At 41.3% G+C, this 11036-nt stretch overlaps 1 long non-coding RNA gene across 2 annotated transcripts in view; it reads left to right on the top strand.

The window, feature by feature from the left end:
* The first annotated feature begins 4205 nt into the window (after positions 1 to 4205).
* LOC141421750 (uncharacterized) overlaps positions 4206 to 11036 on the top strand; it is a 34055-nt gene continuing 27224 nt past the window's right edge. Inside the window, exon 1 of one of the 2 annotated variants that reach the window (XR_012446451.1) lies at positions 4206 to 4336. This is a non-coding gene — a long non-coding RNA (uncharacterized lncRNA). Of the gene's footprint in view, positions 4337 to 4526; positions 4791 to 11036 lie in introns of those variants that run through there. The other variant, XR_012446452.1, reaches the window with a different exon arrangement.

Raw genomic sequence — 11036 nt, 5'->3', positions numbered from 1 at the left:
TTTGTGGAGCTTTCAATACAAGAATTCATTCAATAAACAGTTATGGAGTGGCAGTTACATACCAAGTAGTCTGGTAGCGTCAGAGTTATGTACGTGAATGAGATAAGACAAGCCCCTGATCTCCAGCTTACATTCTAGTGGAGAAGAAAAGACATGTAAATTTATCATAAGATATTTACAAGTAAGAACAGCTACACCAGAGGGACACCATGAGGGCTGATCTTACAGACACAGAAGGCAGAAATGAAACTATCCCAGTAGAGGGGCCAGAGCACAAAATTTTAGGTCTGTAGGTTCATATGCACAAAAAAACATGATATATATGAGAAGCTGCACACTTTCAGCATCCACAGAACAAAGCAGCCCTCACAGAAGTAGTGGGAGACATGACTGAGGAGGGTGATTGAGGAGGAAGCATAAAAAGCAACTGAAGCAGTTTGATCTCTTTCAAGGGAGTGAGGAGGATTTTTTAAGCCTGTTAAGGACATGCTTCGTTTTCTGCCTTCCAGAATGGTCCCCTGGAGTCTGGGGTATGGAGAATTTTGGCTAGAAAGGCCCAAGATGAGGCAGAAAGACCAGTTAGGAGGTTTGGGAAAACTCTAGAGAAGAGTGGAGGGCTCACACCAAGGAAGTGACCAAGGAGAGTGGTAGTGGCTGACTGCCACTGTAGAAGAGGAAAACTCTACCAGACTCAGAGAGAAAGGAAATACAAAAAAACAGAATGACTCCAGCATCATGCTACCGGGTGTTTGGCAGTGCTGTTAGCATGGTAAGGACGTAAGGGGGCTCAGTTTGGGAAGTAAATCCTTTACTCACACATAGTTAAACAATATGTCAAGATGAAAGCAATACAAGACACCATACCACTAGGCTTTCAATGTGCTAAGTTAGACAAGAGACCCATGATACCAGTTCAGTAGAAGTAAACACCATTTGATGTCAGTATTCCTTTGCATAATTTCTTGCTTTACTGGGAGCAATAGCATTGACACACCTTGGGCAATTTTGCCATCTCACCCTTAATAACATCTGAAATTTCTGATCTCAGGTCCATAGTGGTAGCTGTTCCTCACTGCCCTTCCTACTTCTTGCTTTGCTCCACATCTTGTACTGTCAAAGCCTTCTTTCAATGTTACCAGTGTGACCATGTCATTTCTAGTCCATTTCAGAGTAGTCCAGAATTTATTAAGAACTCCTAACCTCTGATACCTCTTTAATTCTGAAATATAAATGAGGTGAAGTCTGCCCCTAAAAACCTTATAAACTAGGCAGGGAGCCCATGCAGCCACTCATTAGTTAGTGGTGGCTTCTATGGGACTGAGGAAGAGGCCAGATATGCCAAGTGAAGCAAGTTTTACAGTCTGATGAGGAAGGCAAATAAATCAAGATTTAAAGGAATGAGTAAAAAGTGATACACTGGACCACACAAATAGCATCCCATATATGGATGTGCAGAGCAGCCTTCTGTCAGCGGTATGTGCACATACAGCAGAACACAACGTTTGAGAGCAACCATGTCTGTTTACAGGTATATAGCAACTGCTTTGGAAAAGGGACTAACTCATTCCAACTGAATAGCTCCATCAAGACTTTTGGGGACAGACTACATTTAAACTTGAACTTGGAAGGGTTGTAAGAGACACTCAAATTGCTTTTGCTGAAAAGCACTGACTCCTTACTTGGGCACATAAATTAAGTAAAAACAGGAGAAATTTGGCATCTCTTCCTCCATTTTCTATCTGTCTCTGCTCTAAGCTAGTCTCTTTGCAGTCACTTTGCAAAAACCTTGGATTCTAGAAAGGACAGAACTGATAACATCTTTATAACAAGGGACTGAAACTTCCCATAAGGAACAGTGGAGACTTGCAGGACAGACCACCCCTCCAAATAAGGACAATTACCTACAATAATGAGACTGTACCCTGGAGCAGGAACAATCATGTCATGGGAACCAGATCACTCCCCTCAAGTGACAACAGTGATAACATCTTCTCCTGAACCTCTCTAGGAACCCTTGGACTGAGATAATAGTCACACTTGTGTCTGGGACTGTTTAACTATGCATACCTTTGTCCCCTCCCCGCAGTTCTTTTGTCTACTGTTGACAGTTCATGGCTGTACTCTGAAAGATGACTGAAGATGAGCTGAGTGCATTCTGCGCCTCTTCCCACAGCATGTCCCGAGCCATGTAATAAACCTTTCTCTATCTGCACCATGTCTTTATTTGGTATTTAGGGATGGGTGGCTAGACCTGGCATGTGGAATCTCAGGAGTTCAGGCCTTGGGTTCCAAACTCTGGTTTCAGGATCACATTAATACTACATGGGAAGAAAGTGGGAAACTCCAGGGCATAATTAAGGATCTGGGTGATATTCTTTACCAAGATCAGGGGTTATAAGACAGAGAGACAGGCACACGCTTTTTTTTTTAAAGTTTTTTTTTTAAAGTTTACATACCTTTTTTTAAAGTTACAGCAGGGGCTGGTGGAGTGGCTAAAATGGCAGAGTACCTGTAGGCAAGCGTGAGGCCCTGCGTTCGAGCCCCAGTACCAGGGGGGAAAAAATATTTATAGCGTATCTATAGTACTACAACATTCAAGAAATACCACAAGGCAGTAGATGATTAAGAGTTTAATTAGGGGAAAGGGTTGGGACCCCAGGTCTGATGACTCCCAAGGTGCCACTTGCCAAATCCTGAGGTCACATGTTCCTTGCTGGCTGGGAAGGTCTCTTGCCACTCAGTGGATACTAGGAAAATGTTTGGTTAATTGAATTTTTTTTCCTCATTGAGGAGACAGTTACAGGACCTGGAGTTTCTTGCTAATATTAAGTGTACACTTTCACCAAAACCTTAGAAGAAATTTAGGTGCCTCAAGGAAATTGAGGAAAAGTGCCACTCTGTTGTAGGTGCAAATTCTAAAGCTATATAACTACTACTCAAAGCCATACCATGTTCAGTCCTATGAACACAGTTCTAAATCCAATCTTTGCCTGGATTGAGGGGCTGGGGACTAGAATTGACTCCAGAAATCACGGAGCTCTTTAAGGGGAATTCTCCTGGAATGTTTTAATTTTTCCCTGCCTAAAGAAAGGTTACAAGACACAAAAGAGCACTGAACTTGAATCCTGGGTCTCTGCCACTTCCTGACCTTGAGTCATTTAATGTTTTAATCTGAGCCCTGTGTCCTCATTTGCAAAATTCTGAGATTGTGTGGTCCATAATAACAGGTATTTACGTTCTACCAGGTGAGACGTTTTCCAGGTTATCTTTTGTAATCCTCACAACCCACCATGGTAGACTTTTACTAACGCATTTCACCAGAGACATTCACTTCGGACTGTTTCAGTAACATGTCCAAGGTCACAAAGAGAGGGGGACGGGGGGGGGGGGGACACGGTCCATTCCAAGCTGCTTGACTAACACTATGCGGTCCCAATTTGAAAATGGACAACCTCCGGTAACATGGGACGCCAGCTCCCTTTCCGCAACGACAAGCACCTCCCTCTCCTCCTCCCTGGAATCCAGTCCACCACGCCCCTTAAGCCACGAGGCATGCTCATTCCCTCAGGAAGACTTTTTGCTCTGCCTCGGGAAATTTTTCACGCTGTCCTGGCCGGCGCACCCCGCCCCCGACTCCTCCTTACTGGATTGGTCGTGTTCAGGGAGGCGGCGAAGGGGAGGAGCCGGGAGGAGGGAGGAGGAGGTCCAGATTACCTTCCAACCCCCGCGCTCCAAGCGCGCGCGCTGCGAGCGTGCGTGAGTGCGTGCGCGCGTGTGAGGGAGCACGTGAGACCCCGGAACGTGCAGAGTGGGCGGAGACAGGAAATGAGAAGCTAGGGGCGGAGGCTGCCGTTGCCATGACAGTGACGTCAGGCGTCGGGGAACGAACCCGGCCCTTTCCCCACGCGCGCGCGCGCGCATACACACACAGAGACATGCACACGCGCGCGCACGGCCGCTCTCCCTCAGACACACTGGAGGGAAAGGTCAAACTAAAGGCGAGGGAGCGGAGAGACCAGAGGGAGCCGCCGCTACGCCGCGCGCCATGACGGACGCGGCCGAGGCTGCTTCCTCTTCTCCGCCGCTGCAGTGGTCGCCGCCGAGCTCCCGCTCTCGCCGCGCCCCCTGCCCCCGCCCCCCCGCGCGCCCCTCGCCCTGGCTCTTGCGCGTCCCCGCGACCCCCTTCCCTGGCCGCTCCGAGCGCGCGACGGGCCCAGCCAGGACGCGCGCCGACGGGCGCGGGGTGCGGGAGGTGGGCGCTGCGGTGGGGCGGGTGGGCGGCGGCCTCTTAGCGCGACCTCGACCCCCCGCCCGGCTCCTCGGCGAGTCCGGCCAGGTGAGTGCGGCGAGAGCGGAGCGCTCGCCCCCCCCCTTCAACCCCACCCCCCCTCCCGCGACCCTTCCGGGCCGCTGACAGGCGCTCGGGACGCGGCCGCTGGGGGCGTCGCGGGACAGCTGTGTGGGGCGCTGGTGGGCCCGCGCCCTCGGGTGCCGCCCGTGTCGGGGGCTCCGGCCAGGGTGGGCTCTGCCCCCGCCGCGCCGCCGGAGTTGGTGGGGCGGCCCGCGGGGACGGAGGCAGGTGGGGCCCCTGCGCCGGCCAAGTACGGGGACCGGCCAGGGCCCCGGGAAGGGCTCTGGGCGCGCTGCTGGTCAGTTGAGAAACTCTGCCCCCGGGACGAGGCAGAGTGGATTTTACTGCAAAACTCGGGTGAAGCCTGGCTGGACTGGACGGAAGGCACCGGGGCCGGAGGACGGGTCAGGACGGAGACCGGAGATGAACCAACCCGCCCGTGGGTAGCACAGGGGCATGGTGTGTGCGCGTTGCCATGCCAGTGTTTAATGTTTGTTGCTTATGGTTATTTTAGGACTAAGTGATTTAAGAAACAAAGTTAGTTGGGGGAGAGGGAACTGCTTGAATTGTCGTGAGTTCTGTCCCTGTGCATGCAGGAAAATAAGGTTAATCTTTCACACAGACTGCTGAATTGGTGCCCGGTGCACTTTTAAAATAAATGGAAAACTGAATCCCCGAAACAAGGTAACGTTTGTGTGAAGAGTTTCAGGTGTCAGGCTCCGTGTTCACGGAGAGAAATAGGAAGAGGGACCCCGAAGTACTTGATGAGCTCAAGCCACCATCGTTCTGTTAGCTTTGGAGCCCCTCAAGCTGGAGATTAGTTATTACTGCCAGGGCTAAATAATCACACCGACCCAGTGCCATCTACCAGTTTAGAGCTGCCCTGAAAGTAACTCTGAAGACTCCTACCACCCCAGTGTTCTGCTGTCAATAACCCGTGCTTTTGCTCATTTTTTTCCCATTTTAACTTCCCACAATCATAATGTGTGCATGTATTGCTACCTATTTGCCAAACGTTAGAATGGTATGTCCATGGTTAAACTGCTCTCCACCAAACTACTTTGAGATTTTTCACACACTCACTCCTACCTTTATATGCCTTTATATTTGGAAGTTGTTTGGAAATTTCCAAAGTACTAGTTTCAGATTGATAGTGATAGCATTAGTCTAGCAAAGCAGGTGCCAAGTGGGCAATGTGTTTTAAAATGTAGGTCTCATCCAAGAAAACTTCCTGATTTGTGAAACGTGCAGATTGTGGTAGTGGAGGAAATGCCTGCAGGACACCTGTGAGTTGGTGTCACCTGGTAAGCTCATCACACAATCTTGCTCCTCATCCCTAAGCATTTCTGATATGTGAGTGCTTTTTCTGTTGATGGTGAATCTTTGGTTATCTGTCTCTTTGAAAAAAGTCTCTGAGCAGAGAACCATTACTTCAAAATCGAGTCCCTGTGATGGGGAGTCAGGGTACTGAAGGTTTTCAGTACAAAATGTAAGGAGATAAGCTGGGGATCTTGTCAGTTCTTTCTGTGCAGCCACTTTCTACCTGTTCTGTTAGGTCTGTTTCATCTTGCTTCCATTGCTCATTACTGACACGTGTCTATACCATCTCATAGTGGGGTTCTTAGTTGCTGCAACCTAAAAACCTTATTTCCAGTAATACAAAAATGTGTTTGTTTTTCTTCCCTTCTGCCTTTTCTTAAAAGGGAGCTGTAGAAATGGGCAAATTGAACTTACTCAGCATATCCCCCTCCTGTAGGTCTTGTTGACCTTGGTGGCATCACAGAGGTCATGTGCTCATTAGTGATACTCAGTTCTTCAACAGTTTTCTCCAAGTGATAAAGACACATGGGATTGTGACCTGAATTATGCATGCCTCAAGTTCTTAAAATCATTTTTACTAAGCATTTATTGTGAACTTTTCCAAAAATAGTTCATTGACCTTTTCATGAAAAACATACATTTCTATTTAATATTTTAAAACTACTTAGTTAATTTTCCAACTTTTCTAGTATTCCTTGAATATTTTATCACAGATGACCAGTTGGGTTTTTTTTTTTTTTGGATGACATTTTTAGAGCTTGCTTGAGGGGAAATATATGGAGGACAATAACGCTGGGTGAATTGTTTGGCTTAGGGAAGCAGCTGTACTCCACTTTAAGAAATTTGATATTTAAAAGTTGAGGGTTACAAAACAAATTAACTATTGGTTAGTTATATGATAGTTTTATAAAGGATTCAGAAAGGTACCTTCAGATAATCTTTCATGTGGTACTTATTAAATATGGCTTGATTTATGAAAATCATTTGGCGTACAACTTAGGGGTTGTCATTGTCTTGAACTTTCCTTTTTCCCAAATCATCTAGGAACAAAGTTAAATTCCCCATCATCCCACATTTATATGCTGCTTTATTAACGTTTTAACTAAATGGAAAATTTCTCTGGTTTATGCTGTACCGTTTAAGGAGTATATCCATCGAGTAAAATTTTATAGTCAGGTTTGTCGGGAATTCCATCCAAGGTAGTTTAGTTACTGAGGCATCAAAAGCACCTTGTTGTCAGACACCCTCACTAAGACGGTGGTCCTGCAGCAGAGGCCAACAAGTGGTTATACGCAGACTTCAGCAAAGTTAAAGTAAACAGATTTGGTCTAAAGTCCACAAGCGGTAAAAAAAGTTACCTTGACATTTTCTCTAGGTGCAAATTCTTCAGAATTAAAGGCTTGGTTTTCCTAAGCGGTAATTCTATTTGGGTCACTTAAGAAAAGTACTATTTTGCTAAAAGAACAATGACTGCATGCTTTTTAAACTTCCATAGGGGCTCTTTAAAAATTTTTTTTTCCTTTGTGTTAGTGCCTTGCATTTATTTGGAATAGGAGAAAACACTGACCTAGTTGGGGAGTTTAATTCTAATACATTGTTTTGATTATGTATAAATGAGAAATGTGAACTGATAGGAGAGCTTATTGGTTAGCTTAAATTTTATGGCAGGATAAGGAGAAAAGAGAAACGGGAGACAAACTCTACTAAAAATAACTAACCATGTTTAATTTACTTTGTACTGTTCATGGCTGGCTTGGGTAAGAGTGACATCCTTACCACCCCTCAGTATTGGAGAAAGGATTTGAAGAGTAAGAGCTAAGCATGCAGGCATATAAATGTTAAAAATATCCTTAGAGCATTCAATAGTATTTTGAGAAATTATTTTAATGCTGAATATGTATTAAGAGGCAGTGTGTTGCCCCTCTTAGCATAATTGAAGATTACAAAGACTGAACCATGCCATTAATTTTTTTTTGGTACAGGCTCTTAGTTCCTCAATTGAAAAAATGAGTTAAAAAAAAAGATTGAATAAGATATATTAAAAAAAGTGTTTTTTTTTTTTATCTTGGGACTGTCTCAAAGGATTGCTAGTTTCAGAGCAAAACGAGGTTAAAAGCTACGTTATGTTGGATTTATAATTTATGAGAACATGAATTTTTTTAAATTTTAAACACTTGCAAATAAAATAAGCACATTGACTACATTTTAAAACTATTTGTGCCATGCTATGTGAGAATAGAGGTAGTGGTTAGAAATATTTATTGAAAAGTAATGCTGATTTATGTTCTCAATTTCATTATTTAATCCAGTGTCACTTTTAAAATGTCAAGTAATTTTTCTGTTCCCAGTGTTCTTTTCTGTAAAATACAATCAGAGGTTCAGCATACCTTATGTAAACTCAGGTATTGAATTAATATTTGCCAGACTTCTTATGCACGAAATATTATCAAGTACTAGTATGTGTTTATAGGTGTTTAGAATTTTCTAAAAGTGTAGACCTTATAATCTACAGAAGCATAAGAGCTTTTAAAAATCAGAAAAGCCAAGTTCAGAAATTTAGTCATGGGTGATCCTGTAAATTACATTTTCCTCTTTCTCTCTACAGAGTTTTCTTTCACTATTATGTGTTTATATTTGCCAGACTCCATACATCTGCATTTGAAAAAACTGCCCTCCTTACTTTCTTGTAACTGTTCTCTCTGGGAGATTGCTTAGATTTTAGTTATTGAATATAGTTTAATCAGTAGTTACTCTAAATAGAAAAGTTATTACTATTTGCACAAATTAGGAAAAATATAAACTTGTCCAGGTAATTTGTGAACTTTTTTGTGTTGCTATGGGGATAACTAAGCACAGTGTGTAATTTAGTATTTGTAATTATCATTAGCATTTGTTCTGTGTTTATTAGATGGGTTGTTAAAATCAACATAGTAGATATACAGTCTCTTCACAAAAAAATCTGTTTTGTCCATGGAATAATTTTCAAAAGGACTGAAGAAACTTGGTTTAAATGAACAAGACATGAAAATTTTACTCCAAAGTCTTCTAATTGAATAGATAAGTATATGATACTGGTATTAATTGTTTTTACTTTACATGTGAGAATTTTTTTGTACTCTTGTTTTCCTGTGAAACTATTTTCAAGTGTTTTTTTTTTATCTGTTTATAAACAGAAACTTCTCTAAAAGACAAAATCACTTTTGTTTGTAATGAGTATATGGTGGTTTTCAGACTTTTATATTTGAAAGAAGGGAAAATGAGTTATTTATTAAGCCGTTTGCATAAAATTATTAATGTAGTTGAAACATGATGTAATTTATTTTCACTATAATATAGTTATGTTTATCCCAAATTTACAATGAAGTCATTGCTATTTTTGCAAATTTTGGGAGTCTGGAGTGTGCCCAAAAAACTATTACTGTTAAGTTTTAGATTGAGTAAATATCATATACAAAGAGTATTTTCTGACCATAACATTTAATGATGTTTCTGACTAAAAGTCATTTCGTAAGTGTGTCTGTAAATAAGTACATGTATTATACATGTTGGTCAGATGATATATTGAAATTTAATTTATATCCTTTTTCTTTTTCCCCTTTTTCTTCTTTTAATAATAGTCCATAGTAGCCATTAACAACACATTACAAGAGCACTTTTAATATGTAGTCCAGGGTGGTCATTGTTTTCTAATCTTTTATGCTGGCAGAAAAAAGAAATAGTAACTATGTCAGCAATAACAACCATTGTTCTGTAATTCTCAATGTGTATTACATGTTATTTTGAATATTTGTTTCCAATCTACTACTTATAAAGTAGATGACACTTTAAAAATTCTTGAGACTGAGTATATTACCTACAAATGTTAGTAGTAGGAGGGGGGGAGGGTAAAAGTGGAGAGAAAGTTTATAAGGATTAGATTAGATTGAATCAGTGTGTATTTGGTTTGATATAAAACAAATTAAGTCAGTGTATACTTTTTTTTGCTGGGATTATAACCTATAGCCCTTGTTACTGTAAAGAGTCATTAGTGAATTGTAAGAGAGGCATATATGTTTTTTAAATTAGTTTTACATGTTACTGCTGGGAATGTATTAGGTGGCAATAAGGAAGATAAGCAGTTTTCACACCAATTGTTCTTTTTAATGATTACACTTAAGAGTTACAAATTTTATAAGGTGGGCAACAGATACTCAAGCTGTAGATGGGGAAAGATTTCTAAACACAAAGATACTGTTAAAAACTTCAAGTTTACTAATCTTGAAAAAAGCTTATGCTAGTTACAATCATATTCTTCTTTATCTTTCAGCACTGGACCAGTATGAATGTTTTGTGGCCATAAATACACTAGTATTTGTCCAACCATAAATCCTCATTTGGGGGTTAGAAAAGGTAGACACTTACAATTTTAACTCAAGTAGGAAAAAACCTAATAAAACATAAAACTAATTTTTCTCTCCTTCTTTCTATATTATAAGTTCTTATCATAAATTTTAAAGATGTAGTATCCCGTGTATTCTATATATGCACCTCTGTAATGGATGAAAAATTACTAGAATGAATGTTTGCACTTGAGAAGTTAGACTCACATCATGAGAGGCATGAAGTAAGCAAAACATTTATGTTGCTGTGTTAGTTTTTCTTTCTAAAACAGTAATTTTGAAACTGCTGCAGGTCAAGCAGGTCATCTGAATCTCAGCCATTGCTGTTTTACTTCATTTAAAGTATGTATGGGATTTCATTAGAGAGCAGGATTCTGTTGTTTAAAAAATGTGGTTACTCCTTTTGTTACCATGTTTGATCTTACAACTCTTCTGCTTAAATCCTTACCATGGCTATTTTTATTATTATTATTAATGATAAGACTTTTCTTTATCTAGCTCCAGCTTCATTCTTCATCTCCTAATCATTTTTCCTTCCTTTCCTTGTAAACCCTGCAACTAATCCTACTTAAATACTTTTATGTTCCCTGAGAGGAAAAAAGGCATCTCTGCCTTTGCACATCAAACTGCCATCATTCTCAGTTGAGGTAGGTGGGTCTCTCTGTTCCCTTGGAACCTTAGTATCTCTATAAAAGCATTTACTACATTGTTTTATAACTATGGCCTCCCCTGAGAACAGAGGCCATCCAAATTTTCCTGTCTCCAAACTATTTGGTATCCATTCAGTATTCAAATGTCTATTGAATGATTGAATTTAGAGTTTGAGAAGTAGTAGAATGACTTTAATGCACACTCATGTGAATAAAATATCCTACATCTAGTCTGTGCAAAGGAATTTTAACGACAGTCAGGCATTATGCTAAACATAAAAGGTACCCAGTTGCACTTATGAAGTATAATAAAGCCAAGAGATGTATTATTTGGAA

This window comes from Castor canadensis, chromosome 3 (genome assembly GCF_047511655.1).
Source record: "Castor canadensis chromosome 3, mCasCan1.hap1v2, whole genome shotgun sequence".
Lineage (NCBI taxonomy): Eukaryota > Metazoa > Chordata > Mammalia > Rodentia > Castoridae > Castor > Castor canadensis.
The sequence above is the reverse complement of the archived record's forward strand: the minus strand, read 5'-3'. Positions and strand labels throughout refer to the sequence as shown.